The following is a 17,411-nucleotide window of genomic DNA, read 5'->3' on the forward strand; positions in this document are numbered from 1 at the left end:
TATGTCATTAAATGTAGCGGAAAAAAATATTAAAAATAAATGTAGCCATTAATTAATTGATGATTGATTTATGTCTTGGCGGTGGACACGGGTCAGCACGGGACACCCTGACTGGTCTGCAGCTACACAGTAAACTGCGATGCGCTGTGTGTTCTGACACCTTTCTATCAGAACCAGCATTAACTTTTTCATCAGTTTAAGCTCCAGCAGCTCTCCTATTGGATCGGACAACACGGGCCAGCCTTCGCTCCCCACGTGCATCAATGAGCCTCGGGTCTGACCCTGTCGCCGGTTCATGTGCTCTCCTTCCTTCGACCACTTTTGGTAGGTCCTGACCACTGCAGACCGGGAACATCCCACAAGAGCTGCAGTACTGGAGAGATGCTCTGACCCAGTCGTCTAGCCAGCACTATCCTTACGCTGGCCCGTTTATTCTGCTTCCAAAACAAAGTTCAAAGTTCAAAATGTTCACTTGCTGTCTAATATATCCCCCCCACTGCCAGGTGCCATGGTAACCAGATAATCAATGTTATTCACTTCACCTGTCAGTGGTCTTAATGTTATGGCTGATCGGTGTGTATATAATGTATAATAAAGATAATGTATAATGCTATTTATACGTATTCCCATGAGATGAGGTTGCACTCTTTTTACGCTGTTTAGTTGCACCCTCTTCTTCTGCAATGGCTTAATGACACACGACTGTGCCACCAGCTGTTTATCTCCATGAACCAACTCCTATAAAGACGGTACAGTGACATCAATATATATATATATAAATCACACATCAAACAGTTCAATGCAATGAACTGTGTTCCACTGTAATGCATTGCAAACTCTTCAAACATGTAAAACAAAACTCTTGTTGTTTTGTGTCACAGTTCAGATCAAATCATCACTTTATATTAACTGAAAGTCAACGACGATAATAATTATCACCCGACACGTTGTTTATCACAAGCGACGCACCTTAAATACTGGTGGCAGTGCATGTATTGACATGCTCACATGGCTCCATTATACAAAAATATGCAGCAGTCCCTCATTTCACATGTTCACTCATTCATGCCTTCACACTCTCACACACCCACCCACACACACACACATTCACACACAATACACTGAGGAGTCACACTTTCTTCAACCCATTAGTCATGAGGTTCCTACAGCATGACATGCACATCTGGATCATCTGTACGCTGGTGCAAAGCTGTCAGTGGGTTGTTTATGGTGATCGACCCCGAGCTGGCAGCAGTAAACCACAGACACTAACAGCTACATTTCCTACTATAGACACACAAAAATCTTCTCAAGCTCACACTCACCTCTCCTCCTCTCACAGCCGCTTCACCCGTACAGGATTTACACCTCCCACATGGTTTATCTTGAGTCTCATCCTCTCTCTGCTACTCCTTCTTCCTTCCCTCTCATCTTCCCTCCTTCCTTCCTTCCTTCTTTCCTCCTCTCCAGCAGAGCAGTGCAGACCTGTCCGACCAGCACAGCCTCCCTCCCCAGCAGCAATGCTCCACACTCAGCCAATTAGCAGCGAGCCCGGCCCACCATCCCTCCCTCTGCCTCTCACATACATGCTGAGTCAGTGTGGAGTAGTTAGTTAGTGCGGGAATGGGGAGGTGCTGCAGGGAGGGAGCTGCAACAAGACAAGTGTTTAAAGGCACAAACAAATTACGATGGAGTATTAGGGCCACATTGAGGAAAAAATAAATAAATCTGAGATTTTTAGAATAAAGTCACAATATTACAAGAGAAAAAGTCGTAGTATTATGAGAATAAAGTCATAATATTATGAGAATAAAGGCAGAAGTTTAAGACAAAAAAAGTCGTAATATTATGAGAATAAAGTCAGAAGTTTACGAGATAAAAAGTCATAATATTATGAGAATAAAGTCATACATTTACGAGGAAAAGAAAGTCATAATATTATGAGGATAAAGTCAGAAGTTTACTAGAAAAGTCGTAATATTATGAGAATAAAGTTATAGGCTTAATAGAAAAAAGTAATAATATCATGAGAATAAAGTCAGAAGTTTACAAGAAGAAAAGTTGTAATATAAACTAGCTTGTGGAAAAGGAGGTTAAATAACGCTCCAAACTTAGGCTAGATTTTGGTGAGGAAAAACTGTCATGGCCATTTCCAAAGGGGTCTCTTGACCTCTGACCTCCAGATATGTGAATGAAAATGGGTTATATAGGTACCCACGAGTCTCCCCTTTACAGACATGCCCACATTATATACTATAAATATATACATACATTTGCATAAAGCAGCATATTTGTCCACTCCCATGTTGATAAGAGTATTAAATACTTGACAAATCTCCCTTTAAGGTACATTTTGAACAGATAAAACGTGTGATTAATTTGCGATTACTTATGGACAATCATGCAATTAATCGGGATTAACTATTTTAATCGATTGACAGCCCTATTTATTAGATTTACCTTTTAATGTTCTCGTCTGTCCTGCGTCCTAGGTGTGTGTGTGTGAGTCTCTTCCTGTCCTGATGTCACCCTGGACCGAGTCTACTGTACCTTCACACCTGCCTTCAATCAGCTCATCACCTCCCTCAGCTCACACACCTGTTATCCATCAGCTCATCATCTCTGCAGTGTCTCTACCTTCAGCTCATCACCTGATCATCATAGAGTTGTTTCTTGTCAGAATATCACCTTGTTGTTGCAAAAAAATGCAAAATAAAAAAAAGACTATTAATATTATATATTTTCCAATTTTCTATAGATAATAACAGATAACATAAGATAATAACATTATCATTAATTTTGGCCGTGATAATCATGTAGTGAAAATCTGATATCATGTAACACAGTAACATACTGTACATTGTGTACTTTTGGTCTGTGGTTGTTCTTCATTGTGTACTAACGTTCAGCCGTCCACAAACTTTTTTTTCCGCGTTATGTAACGTCTATATTTGGTACATATAGCAATGTCAGTGTTTTTTTTTGCGTCATGTTATTTTTTTTGACAGTTTTTAAATAATTCAGTGGAGCAACATCATGATAGTTCCTCTTAAAGCTGCAGGAGAAAATGTATTTCATGATTATTCTATAAGACAGATATTCAGTAAGAAATGGTTTTTCAAGGGAGACGGAAAATATAAAGAAAATGAGTGACATGTGTGAGCTATGATCAGAAACCTCTTATAGGGTCTGAAAACGTCAGAGAGGAAGAAGCAGCTCGCTCTCACGCCACTGAAATATTAAAGAGAAGAATGGAAGCAAAAAAAAGAAACACTTTTTTACTCTCATTTTCTCTTCACATAAATGTACATGTTTATGGAGGACAAAACCTGCCAAAAAATATGCCACAAATAAATGAATAAATAAATAAATAAATTAAAGAATTTAAAAATAAATTTAAAAATTTAAAAATAAATTTAAAAATTTAAAAATAAATAAATGAATAAATGTAGCAAATCATTATTAATAATAAATGTTGCCATTAATTAATTGATTAAATGGGCCATAAATTGATTTTCTGTTTTAATTTGTTTCTTTATGATTTATTTATCTTTGTGTCAATTCCCTTATTTATTTACTCTTCTGTTTATTTTTACCTTTTATTTATTTTATAATTATTTTTAAAAAAAAATTTCAAAAAATATTTATTTATTTATTTATTTATGCAGGATTTTCCCTCTGCATTTCACCCCTTATTTATTTCCCCAGACTTATTTATTTCTGTATTCTTTTCTTTACACATTTCTTTACACATTTCTTTATGCATTTCTGTCTCATTATGTTAATGAGAGGGCTGTTACTCAACGTGTGCCATTAATTAATGAATACATGTTGACTATAGGACTTGTTTCATAAATATAAAACTACCTCCAATCTTTTTTTATTGAAGGTTTTTTACGCACTGTTGTGTTTATGACCAAATCCAAGCAAAAGTTATGGTTAAAGGTGTAGAAATGCACCTGTGTTACCGTCTTAAATCACAAAAAGGAGCTAAAAAAATAAACATTTTGAGCATTTTGAGCATCTCTTCTTCACTAAGTGAGATTCTAAAATGCAAAATGTTTCCCAGTTTAGCAGAAACTGAGACTCTGACGTTGGTTGAAGGTATTTTTGTCACCACCTCCTCTCCTAACAGGTACAAGGAAAAAAAATACCCTTCTGTCAGAGGAGACCTCATGTGTTACATCGTGTCATATCTGCCTGGTAAAGTCTGTAATTTAACCGTCATCTGTTTCTGTCTCTTTAGATCTTTGTGCATCTTGGATGAAAGACCGATTGTGGTGCCAAAACAAAAGCTGTTTACATGAATCTTCTCCAGCAGCCTATTTATAATTTATCAAAAGCCAGAACTCTTTTCTATCATTGAAAGACATAATGTCATTGTATGTTTAACGAAGAAGAAATTCAGCTAATTCTTGTCTCATTTTTGGTCTTACAAACAGTAGATTCATCAAATTCAGTGCCCCATATCGCTATTTTCCAAGCTACTGTAGCTAACTGTCGAGGCTTTTGTCATACGGAAGGAGGCGTGGTTTCATCTTGTAGCCCCTTGCCCACTTTTTTAGCATTTTTCAAAACTGTGCAGCGGGCAACCCGTTCTCATTCCCAATTCGTCAAATACCGCCGTTTGGTCAGCGCCTCTCGGCATCCGAAACGAAGCACAGATGAAGGTAGGTAGATACATAGGTACGTAGGTAGGTAGATATGTAGGTACATAGGTAGGTAAGTACATAGATACGTAGGTACGTAGGTAGGTAGATAGGTAGGTACGTAGGCACGTAGGTAGGTAGATATGTAGGTACGTAGGTAGGTAGATACATAGATACGTAGATACGTAGGTACATAGGTATGTAGATAGGTAGGTGCATAAGTACGTAGGTATGTAGGTAGGTAGGTACATAGGTACATAGGTAGATAGATATGTAGGTACATAGGTAGGTAGATAGATACATAGATATGTAGGTACGTAGGTAGGTAGATATGTAGGTACGTAGGTAGATATATAGGTAGGTAGGTAGGTAGGTAAGTAGATACTGTATGTAGGTACATAGGTAGGTAGATATGTAGGTATGTAGGTAGGTAGGTAGGTACGTAGGTAAGTATGTAGGTAGATATGTAGGTAGGTAGGTTGGTTGGTAGGTAGATATGTAGGTATGTAGGTAGGTAGATAGGTAGGTAGGTTGGTTGGTAGGTAGGTAGGTAGATATGTAGGTACATAGGTAGGTAGATATGTAGGTATGTAGGTGTGTAGTTAGGTTGGTTGGTAGGTAGGTAGATATGTAGGTATGTAGGTAGATAGGTAGGTAGGTAGGTTGGTTGGTAGGTTGGTAGGTATGTAGGTACGTAGGTAGATAGATAGGTAGGTAGGTAAGCATCTGTATCCTTTGACCTCTATTTAGCCCTTGAAGCAGGCAGATCATTTATCTAAATAAAGCTACAGCTGCACTCAACCTACAGCATCCTCCAGAGTTGAGGATGACGTGTGACTCTGAATATCAGCTAGTCAGGTCCTCTAAGAAGCTAAAGCAGCTTATATTTACTCATATTAATACCTTGAAGACTCTGGAGATGTTTCACAATGACGTACCTCTGACTGACGGAGGATTCATCATTCAAAGTCTGGCTCAACAAAGCACTAAAGTCAACAGTTTCTTCCCTCTCTGTGTGTGTATGTGTGTGTGTATGTGCGTGTGTGCGAGGTGAAACATGTGAAGATGACAGGCAGCGATCATCTGCACCGTCCCGTCTCTGCAGACTGCACCAAGCACCACCAAGCCAGCTTTTACCAAACAGCAGCGTCAGCACTCCTCCCGAGGCAGACGGAGAGGTTTTTAAAAGCGGGGAGGCTTTCAGCAGCCGCTACGAAACACAAACAACATCCTGCCCGCTGTTCTATTTCAGACAAATAACGTTAAGGACAATCAAATTAAGAGATTATGTTGATTGCCTCCGTCGGTCAATGGCGATCTTTGTGGGTGAACTTGAGAGTCCTGCAGAGACAAACAATGGCTCCCATTGATCGATGGGGTGTCTAAGAATAAACTCCTCGGTGTGACAAGATCGGATCTCCTCTTTCTTTCAATCCGTCCTTCACTCATGTCTTTCTCCACTTATGTCAGGTCAAGAATATACAGAGGGAACTGAGTGGTGAAGCAAGAGAGAGAGCGGCGGCGGTGTTTCGCTTCTCGTGCACTGATTCGTTTAAGCTGAACAGCCAATCAGAGTGATTTCTCTCACAGACGGGCTCTGCTGCCAATTAAACATGCTGAATCAGCCAAAAAGCCTCCAACACGGGCCGACTAGAGCCGACGGTGCGGGACACACCGCACTACACCAACAGACGCTCACTGACGGCCTTAAACTTGGTGTGTCAGGGCCTTAAGGCCTAAAAAATACTCGATTTCTCCTTTAAAGCAGGGGATCTCTACCTAAATCAAAACAGTCAAAATATTTAGAGGTGGATTACAGAGCTTGTGATTTACGTAACGCCACTCCTCGATTAAACCCCTTGGAACCAGATAAACTGTGATATCACTTGCTGCTGAGCACTTAGCAGGACATTGTGGGCTATCAAGCGTCGGGAAAATCAATTACTGGCATTGAAACGTTACCAAACAGCCAAGATTGAAGCCTGTACTTCCCCCGTACTCATATTGCTTCTGAGTGACAAAACGAGGAGCATGTAACGAGGCGAAAAGCGCCTCTACAACAGCTTTGCGTTTCATTAATCACACCGGATCCAGGCCACTGCAAAGCGCTCCATCTGCACCGCAGCCAACATACAGGAAAAGCCTCACAGATTGGAGCAGCTAGCAGCAGATAACCACTCATTATACGGACACAGAGCAGGGTTGTAAAATGCTAATGCTGGCCATCATCACACGAGCTCGCTCCTATCTAAATGCTAAAATGCCCCTTTTCATTGCCAGCGCTCTCACCTCCTAAATACTCCCACTGTGACACCTCTGAAACGTATACGCTTGGCTTTCAGCGCTGGATATAATGAGCAGGAAACACACCGTATATCTCCTCATTACGGCTACACTGACTCTACAGTTGTAGTTCTTTGAAACCAAAAGGCAAACTGTGAGCGAATGATGACAAAAAGACAGAGGCAGTAACGCCGGGCTGGTGAGAGGGAGCAAAGAGTGAGAGAGAGTGTAGGAAGGAGTAAAAACAGACGTGGGAAGGAGACAACAACAGTAATTCAAGACCGCTCTGGTCACTAATGTTGTTTTCTCAGCGTCGTTAACAACACGGGAACAGAAAGAGGGCTGACCGTCTCAATCTTCCAATGAGACCTGATGGGAACCAAAACATTGTTAGCACTAACCACTTTGTTATCACAGCTCTCACACAGGCCTCTGTGTGTGTCCTGCTTCCTACAACACAACCCTTTATCCTCTCAGAGCCTGATCATATTCTGTGTGTTTATTGTTGTCAGTACATTACATGAGAAAAACAGAACCAACGATTAGTTGATATCTTCTTCCTCTGTTCCACAGAGCCTCTATTGTTGTCCAAAAACAATTAAAAACACATCAGTGAGCCTCACTGTTGCACCTGGCAGGCTGTTCTCATACACCATTCATAGCCATACCTATGCAAAAAGTAATGCACCGTAATTCATATATATCGCACAAAGTCAATAATTGTGAACCAGGAAGTACAAAGAGTAACAAAGAGACCGGTATTCGTGTCCCTTGAGAAACCAGAAGTCAGCGTTGATTCATTTGTCGCGTAACATCCATACTTAAGTAACGCCACTTCCATAGTTATTTTAATCCAAACTACGATCTTTTCCTAAACCTAACTAAGTAGTTTTGTTGCATAAAACTTATGAAGTTGCTTTCTGTGAAGACGGAAGTTTATTTTGAAAAGACTGAGGCGGAAATCAGCACGTGTTGCTGGACATTCGTAGGAAAATGCAGGAAAATTGAAGATTTACTTATTTATAGGAGGATACAGTACGTTGCACTATGACGCTCTACTTGGTCGTAGTTATTTAGGAGTAAAGGAGAAAGTTAGGTGACGTAGTATAAAGAGCGATAAAGTCTGCGTAGGATGGACTTTCACCCAGGAGACTGGTGTCCCGTAGTGAAACCAAAATAACTGCCTGTTAGTACAAAAAGGTGTATGAATGACACGATGACGCGTTAAAGCATTTAGCGTGCAATAAGAACGCAGTTCTTAAACGCATCCGCGTGAATTTGCTACGCTCCTTCGTCTGGTCAGCTAACATTACTGCCAAGCAGCTGAAATATAGAGTGATGTTGTGCTTTTAGCTGACGTGTGTCGCCTCACTGTTTTGAGCGATGCTCGTTCATGTCTATGTAGAGTGAGCACAAGCGCGAGCCCGGCGCTGACTGTTGGTGTCGCTGTTAACAAGCATTTCTGACTCTTACAAACAGTCCCTTTAAGTTGTGTACATAACATACTTAACTACGAAACAAACCTACTTGTTTTTACCCAAACCACAATCTTTTCCTAAACCTAACCAAGTTGTTTCCTGTTTATTTTGGAAAGACAGTGTATGCATGTCAGGAGCGTAAATTGACAGATGCAAAACTGACGCTAGGTGTCAGAAGATGTTTCATATTGTTAAACGACAGCGTGAAAAATGAAAGCAAAGAGCCTGGAAACTGAACCAACAAGTAGGGCTAAGACCATTAAAAACTTCAATGTTAAAGATTTCTTCACCTGCTACTTATTTTGAGGGAAACAAAAAGAAAAGTTAGTCTGATTATCTGGAAAACACACTGAAAATAGTCCCCAGCGAATGCACTATTTCCTCCTGTGTGAGTGACGTGTGATAAAAACTACAGTGACCACCTGTTTTAGGTAATAACTAAGACATTTTTAAATATAAAACTATATGTTTGTGACCTGTTTTTTAAAAGATGTATGTCTTCAGTTGGATCCAAGCAGGGAAGGAAAGATGGAAAGTATCAAGAGATGGATGACGTGTTTGGTCTTTGACCTTGACCTCCTTCCTTCAACTTTTTCACTCTTGTCATCCTCTGAAGTCATTTAGCAGTTTGTGATCAACCACCCAAGATGCTGAAATCCTGATTGTCACGTCATGAAAGCGTTAAAGCAACATGTCACATCTGCAATGAATCAAACAGAAACAGCTCGAGTGCAGCTGATTCCACAGAGACGCTCTGACAAACAGCCCTGCAGACGTGATGAAGTAGATGTGTGTTTCGGTGTTTCGGTGTGTTTTTACGTCTCTCCAGGTAAGGTGAGAAGAATGGAGTCCTTTTTCTTCCCCCCATCGTCAATTCAGTGAAACCAGGCAGAGTCTAGACTGAGCCCCAGATGGGGGATTCATAAACTACAACAAATGAAGACAAAATGCTTCCAGCTGCCCTTGGCGGCCGGCTGGGAATGGCTCTGCTCTCCGGCTCATATAGAGACGGGGGACATTTGACAGGGTCCTCAACCGGTCATGCAGCTCTCTGTCCTCTGTGAGCTGCAGAGAAGACACTTTTCCTGCAGTGTCATTTATCATCAGCAGCAGCATGCATTAGCATACAGATCTGATCCTGTCACATATTCAACTCTATCTCCAGATAAACACAAACCGGTTGTGAGGTTTTCTCGGTTAATTGTTTGGTCTGTAAAATGTCAGCGAACTGTGAAAATGTTTTCATCTGTCAAATGAATAAAATGTGTTTTATTTGACTTTACTATCATACATCAATAATATATTAACATTTAACAAGCTGGAAACAGTACATTTTGGCTTTAAAAAAAATGCTCAAATGATTAATAGATTATCAAAACATTCTTTTAAAAAAACAAAACTTTTATCTCTGTGAATTTTATTTCATTCTAATTTATTTATCTATATTGTATTTTATTATAATTCTATTACTACTACTACTACCAATAATAATAATATACACATTCTTTTTTAAAAGCATTTATCTCTGTGTGAATTTATTTCATTGCAATTTATTTATCTATATTGTATTTTATAATAATAATAATAAAAACATTTTTTTAACTTTTAGCTCTGTGTGAACTTGAATGAAATGTATTCATCTATATTGTATTTTATAATAATAATAATAATAATAATAATAATAATAATAAAAATAAAAACAATAATAAAAACTTTTTTTAAAAGCTTTTCTCTCTGTGTGAACTTTATTTCATTTAAATGTATTTATCTATATTGTAATTTATAATAATGATAATAATAATAATAATAATAATAATAATAATAATAATAATAATAATAATAATAATAAACATTATTTATTTAAAGCATTGATATCTGTGTGAATTTCATTTAATTGCAATTTATTTATCTATATTGTATTTTATTTTATTATTATTATTTTATTTTATTTTTCTTGTTGTGAAGCACTTTGTAACGTTAAGAAAAGTGTTATACAAATATATTTAAAATCTAGGAAAGACTATGAATGAATGGCAAAGTTTGTGTGCTTTTATTGGCTGCTTTCGACTAATAAACAAAATTAAATAATTAAATAAATAAAACAACTGCAGTAGGACATCACTAATTGCTGCTTTCATTCAACATATAATCTCATTATTCATATTTTCAGGGACCCCAAAACCCCCTTAATTTTAGAAGCTATGATTCATACATCCAGCAGGTCTGCATTCACCTGTGTGTCTCTTGTCTTCAGGTGCAGCTCAAACTTCATCTACAACCTCATCACGTCCTCACTCACCTTACAGATAAAACACTCCTGTGCCAACTTTTAGCTGCCAAGGGCGAAACTTGACTGTGATGCTCTGCAGGGTGGCAGTCTGCAGGCTGCACAGCACGCACAGCTGCGACACTCACAGTGAGGTATATATATATATAATACACAGTATATATGACCTTTTTCCTCTCTCTGCATCCTCTACAGGTCCTGCTGGATGTGTCACTGATGCAGTGCACACTCTCTCTCTCTCTCTCTCTCTCTCTCTCTCTGTACGTGGCTCAAGTTGTGCACTTGTATTTCTGCATGCATGTGAGGCAATGCAACGAGCTGGAGGTGAAAACGTCATTCCTTCACTATAACAACGAAGGGTTTGTTGCATAAAGGTGTCTACTCACCAGTGAATGTGCTGTTATCTCTGCAGCAGCAGCAGCAGCAGTGTTGGTCTCACACAGATGATGAGATGCTGCGAAAGAGACACTGCGGTCCACATTTATCCTCCAGATCCAGAGAGAGAGAGAGAGAGAGAGAGAGAGAGAGAGTCGTGTGTGAAGGGTATGATGAAGGGAGGATGGAGGAGGAGGAGAGGATGCTCGGTTTCAGGTGGAGACAGACTCGATGCTGTGAGAATAGACAGTTCCTTTGGTCGGTGTTTTTTACTGTCCTCTTCAGCTTTCAGACATCTCAACTCCTCTTCCTCTCGTTCCTCTTCCTCTCTCTCCTCTCCTCTCTGGGCATGCCCAGTCCCTGCCTCCTCCTCCTCCTCCTCCTCCTCCTCATGAGCTCCACTTTATTACTGCTGCTACAAGTTATAGGTTCACTGGTGGAAAGTAACTAAGTACATTTACTCAAGTACTGCACCTATAAGTATCATTTCGAGGTTGTACTTTCCATTTTATTTTTATTATTATTATTATATTATTGTTATTATTATTATTATTATTATTATATAATAATAATTATTATTATTTTTTTTTATTATTTACTTTATTTTACTTCACTAAATTTCGAGAGAAATATTGTACTTTTTTACTTTAGTTACTTTTCAAATTAAGTTTTTACATACAAAACATCTTTTTTTTGGTCAAATGTCTTCATTGGATTTTTTTTTGCACAGATATTAATAACACACACACACAGTTGGCAGTATGTGTTAGCAGTGGTCTGTGGTTATCCCCACCCTGCCTACACAGAAGTGTCATTCACACACATATATGTGTGAATGACATGCATAAATGCATATATGCATACCAGGACAGATAGAAAAATAAATAAATAAAAGACTAGATAAATAAATAAATATGTCATTAAATGCAGTAAAAATAATATTAAAAATAAATGTAGCCATTAATTAATTGATAAAAAGTGTGGCATACATTGATATTTCTGTTTTAAGTTGCTTCTTTATTTATTTATCTTTGAATTAATTCCCTTATTTATTTATTTATTTTTTACTGTAAGCAAATTCAATTAAAGTGAGTGTTATTTAGCCTCCCTCATGCTACGCTTCTTCCATTACAACCTAAAAATGCAACTTGCAATGCATTGAATGCAGGACCTTTACTTGTAACGGAGTATTTTATTCTGTGGTATTGTTACTTCAGTAAAAGTATGTAAGTATAATCAGGTAAATGTATAAGTAAGTAAGTAGAGTAGCCTACAGTACTTGAGTAAATGTACTAAATTACATTCCACCATCAAGACAGTAGCATTAGACAACGTGTAAAACTAAGTTAGGATATACTGAATAATAACTACAAAATAATAGTATTACTGAAATACAAACACACATTTGCGTCCTGTCACATCAAGGTACTTTTGTGACAAAATTGTGTTACATTAACGTTTACTTCTATAGGCTACATATTTAAAGTACAATGTCTACATGCAACAGATATAATTTAAAAGTGGTAGTTTCTTCTGAAATTATTCTGCATGCACACCATCAACCAGATCTGTTCAGGTGTTTCATGGTAATAATGACATTGATGATTTCCACGGGGAGATAAATACCTTCCTTGTGTGATTACAGTAATGCTGAGAAACCTTGAGGTGTCCGTGAGTTCCCTCACAGATCGTCCTCTGGAGTGTAATACAGGCTGGTTGTTGTTTATGTGGGATAATGAACTCATCTTCATATCACTGTGACCTGAATGTTAATAAAGTCAGGAAACACTCTGAGGGGATGAGCTGCCTCACAAAGACTAAATTAACTTACTACATACAGTAGAAAACCTTAAAGGTCCCATATCGTGCTCATTTTCAGGTTCATACTTGTATTTTATGTTTCTACTAGAACATGTTTACATTCTGTAATGTTAAAAAAAACCTTTATTTTCATCGCACTGTCTGTCTGAATATACCTGTATTCACCCTCTGTCTGAAACACTCCGTTTTAGTGCATTTCAACGGAATTGCAACGGAATTGCGTTGCTAGGCAACAGCTTGGGTCCATGTTTACTTCCTGTCAGCTGATGTTATTCAAAACCACTGAAACAGGAAATAAACTGGGCCACATTTAGTATGTTTACGTTTAAAACAGTGTAATCGTCTAAATATTGTATATTTGTGACATCACAAATGGACAGAAATCCTAACGGCTTGTTTCAAACGCACAATTTCTGAATACGGGCTGTGTGTGTATTTCTCTGTATATTGAGAGTTTTGATAGTTTAACAGTATTTATACAGCACTAAAACCTGCTTTATAACATAATAGGCCTGAAAATCTCACTTTTTACAATATGGGACCTTTAAGTAGATTTTGACATGCTTGTACTGTACTTGAGTGTTTCTATTTGTAGCTGTGTGTCCATTTCTGTGTAAGTACATTGAGAGCAACCTTAAACCAGAGTCTTTGTTTACACATAATTGGCCAGTAGAGCTGACTGTGATTGTGCAGTGTTTGTGGATGTTGGTGCTGCAGCAGCATCCTGCTCTGGGCCGCCTCCTGCAGGCAGAGAGGAGGCCTATGTGTGCTCGCTGGTAGAAGAAGAAGTGGATCAAAGTGCAGCAGCAGGGCAGCGAGGTCGAGTTGATCAGACGGCCGCTGAAAGGATGGCTGTGTTTCGGCTGTTTACAGACTGACACAATAAGTCTTCTGCTCCACAACCAGCTGCTCCACTCTTCCACTCTCAAGTGTCCTGTTTAAGTGTGTTCATCAGTCTGCTGCCTTTAGTCACAAATTAATGACTTGTTTGGAAACAGTGAAACTCCTCCTGGTTGTCATAGCAGCTGTAGAATAAGAGACATTTACAAGCTGAGGATCTCCTTCAGGCTTCGTCCAGCAGATGGCCCCAAATGTTCATTCTTTACTTATTAACCTTCTAACTCAACCTACAGTGGTGGAGAGTAATTAAATTAATCTACTCAAGAACTTTACTTAAGTGCAATTAATTTTGAGGTACTTGTACTTAACTTGGGTATTTCTATTTCATTCCACTACAAATCAGAGGGAAATATTGTACTTTTTCTGAACTAGCCTACATTTAGGTATTTACTAATATTACATATCTATTATTATCTATGTTGTTATTTTAAATACAAAAGATATTATTTTAATACTATTTTATATAATAATACAATAACTTATAATAATCCAATTTTTTTTTATATATATATAAACATTATAATTTTAATATATATAATATAATATAATTTATAATACTAAATAATATTTTCTTTAATTATTAAAATAAATAATAATAATTATTATTATATAAAATATAATAATTGTATAAAATATGATCAATTGTTACAGATTAAACTACTAAAGTTATATGGGGTATATGTATATGTAGTAAAATGAGCTCCACCTTGACCAACAACAACATTAAAGTACAGTTTACAAATTAATACATAATTAATAAATCAAATCAGGTTTATTGTCTTTTTTTTAACATTATATGTTTATATATATATATATCCATTTATGTGCAAGGCAGAAATGATCCAATAATAGTATAACTCTCTGCATTATTAGTATTTTGTGTTCAATACTTCTGTACTTTTACTCATAAGTGAAACTTTGAATGCAGGACTTGTGATGGAATATTTCTATACTCTGATATGAGTCTGAAATTATTTGAATACTTCTTCCACTACTGTCAATCTATTTATCATCTTTTTTTTTATTTGTGAAATAATTTTTTCACTTTTTTCAAGACTTATTAAGATGAATTCATGTGTATTTTATGTATTTATTTATTTATTTATTTATTTATTCTTTCTTTCTTTCTTTCTTTCTTGCGCTCTTGTTCTGTTTGTACCACTGGGTGTATTTGCAATAAAAGTATATAAAACAGATGAATTCATACAACAAATCTGTACATAAAAAGAACCTGAACTCATTAGTGTTTAATCTTTTTCTTTAGTGATCACTGATCACTGACTTTTCTCTGCACCAGCAAGTGCAGACATGGACTTTGTGTCTGGATTATTCTCCCCTTTCTGCTCATTGTGGACATTGTTTTCTGGAATAGTAGCGTCAGGTTTGCAATGTTGTAATTTGATTGGATACAATTTAATTTAGGAATATGTACCATCTAATCACAATATTGCATAATATTCTCTCTGATTTGGAGACAAGCTATCAGCAGTCAGTGTTGGAACATATAGGATACATTGTGATCTAGATTTTGACACCTTGAGGTCAGGTGATAAAGCAGCACCTACCTTAAAGAGGAGATTCACAGATTTTCTACTATACAGTTAATGACATTATCAGTTGCACAACACAGTGAACGTGCCTCGACCTTTGCCCTGGTGATAATCCATAATTCTGCTCCGTCACAACACTGAGCCGACAGATGTGTGTGCAGCTGTGTAATCGGGAGTCTTACGTAACTGCTCACCTCCAGTAACTGTCTCTTTCAACTTTGGCACAGATAGATTTCAACAGGGTATCAATGAGCAATTATAGATAATACGATTATTTGTATAAAGATAAGGACCCTGTTTCTGAATGTGTGTGTGAAGGCAGTATGTGGATTTTATAGAGTAATACATAAAGGCTTAAAGTGAGATTTAACTTCAACTAATTCATATTTTCATTATAAATTCAACTGCAGATTAAATTCTTGATTAATTGATTAATCCTTTGGTGTATAAAATGTCCATCTCAGTCTCCCAGAGTCCAAGGTGACGTCCTCAAATGTCGTGTTGTCTGCGATCAAAAGTCCAAAACTCAAAGATATTCAGTTAATTATTATAGAAGACTAAGGAAACCAGCAGATATATTCACATTTGGAATCAGTTCAAAACCTTTAGACAGTGATTTTTTTGCTATTTTTGTTTTAAAAAATTACTTTTTAAAGATTGATTATCAAAATAGTTGCCAACTCATCAATTAATAGTGAAGTACTCAGGTATTTTACTTATGTAAAAGTAGCAATACTCTGTTACAAATAAAAGTCCTGCTTTCAAAACTTTACTTATAGGTACAAAAGTATTCGCATTTAAATATAGCCTTAAAGTACTTTATGTATTGGCCCATTTCAGAATAATAAATATTATATTATTGGATTATAATTATTGATGCAATAATGTGTTCACCACTTTAATGTTGCAGCTGTTAAATGTGGAGCAACTCTAAATTAATTTATACACTGCTGGGTAGTTTAATCCATAATATTATATCGTAATTAATTTGTTTATTTAAATTTTGTATAATAATCAAAATCTGCAAAGTAACTAAAACTGTTAAAATAAATATAGTGGAGTAAAAGTACAATATTTGCCTCCAAAATGTAGTGGAGTAAAAGTATAAAGTAGCATAAAATGGAAATAATTTTTAAAATTGTATCTAAGTATAATACTTGAGTAAACGAGCAGACATATAAATTTGAGTTTATTCTATAAGAAAACAAAAAAACAAATAATTAGATAAATTATTTACATTTTATTATAATTAATTACAATAAAATACAAAGAACAACAACAAATAAACAGAGACATTATTTATATTTTATTATAATTAATTATTATATTATATTATTAATTATTTACAGTGTGGGACATGGATATGCAAAGACAAAAAATAAAAAAAAATTATAATTATTTAATAATAATTAATCAAATAATTAAAACACATGTTGTGTATAAAAATAAATCATTAAAATCAGAGTCCAGAGTCTCAGTTCCCAGTGTCCTGGTGATGCTGGTGACCAGTCTGAACATCTGAACTCACTGCTGATGTGACGTCACAGCCAAGTCCCGCCCCTCCACTCCTCCATCACTGCATGCTCGAGGGACAGACAACGTGCTCTCTGCGTCAAACCGGACAGCGACAGCGCGAGGAACCGGAAACGAACCTCTCTACCTTCACAATAAAAGTTAGGACAATAATTTATTGATTCATTTATTGTAATTTATTAGTCCTTTAATCAATAAAATGTTAGAAATATTGATGTCTTCAAAGAGCTTGTTGTGTCTCTAAAAAAACCCAAAATGGCATAGACAAACAAGCATTAGAGAAGTGCATTTTTATTGCACAAATCAATTACCAAATTGGTGTTTGATTAATTTTCTGTAAATTATTAATTAATTGCTAATTGTTCAGCATCATTTTTTAGCATATTCCAAGATTATTTTATAGCTCTCTTGGTAAAGTTTTTGGGTAAATCTGTGTATGAACAAATGATCACATGTGACCTCAAAAAGGCCATCAAATTGACATTTACAGACAATCCCAAATACCCAATACAAAACACAGGTTATCTTTCTATGA

At 36.7% G+C, this 17,411-nt stretch overlaps 1 protein-coding gene across 4 annotated transcripts in view; it reads right to left on the reverse strand.

Moving 5' to 3' along the window:
* LOC119479183 (PH and SEC7 domain-containing protein 1-like) overlaps window positions 1-11,412 on the reverse strand; it is an 81,615-nt gene extending 70,203 nt beyond the window's left edge. For 2 of the 4 annotated variants that reach the window (XM_037754476.1, XM_037754473.1), the window contains exons 1-2: window positions 2,461-2,606; window positions 1,326-1,648 (exon numbers count right to left, since the gene is read on the reverse strand). The gene's annotated coding sequence lies outside the window, so the exon portion shown is untranslated. Of the gene's footprint in view, window positions 1-1,325; window positions 1,649-2,460; window positions 2,607-11,083 lie in introns of those variants that run through there. The other 2 variants (XM_037754474.1, XM_037754475.1) reach the window with 2 other exon arrangements.
* Window positions 11,413-17,411: the final 5,999 nt, after the last annotated feature.

This window comes from Sebastes umbrosus, chromosome 20 (genome assembly GCF_015220745.1).
Source record: "Sebastes umbrosus isolate fSebUmb1 chromosome 20, fSebUmb1.pri, whole genome shotgun sequence".
NCBI classification, from domain to species: domain Eukaryota; kingdom Metazoa; phylum Chordata; class Actinopteri; order Perciformes; family Sebastidae; genus Sebastes; species Sebastes umbrosus.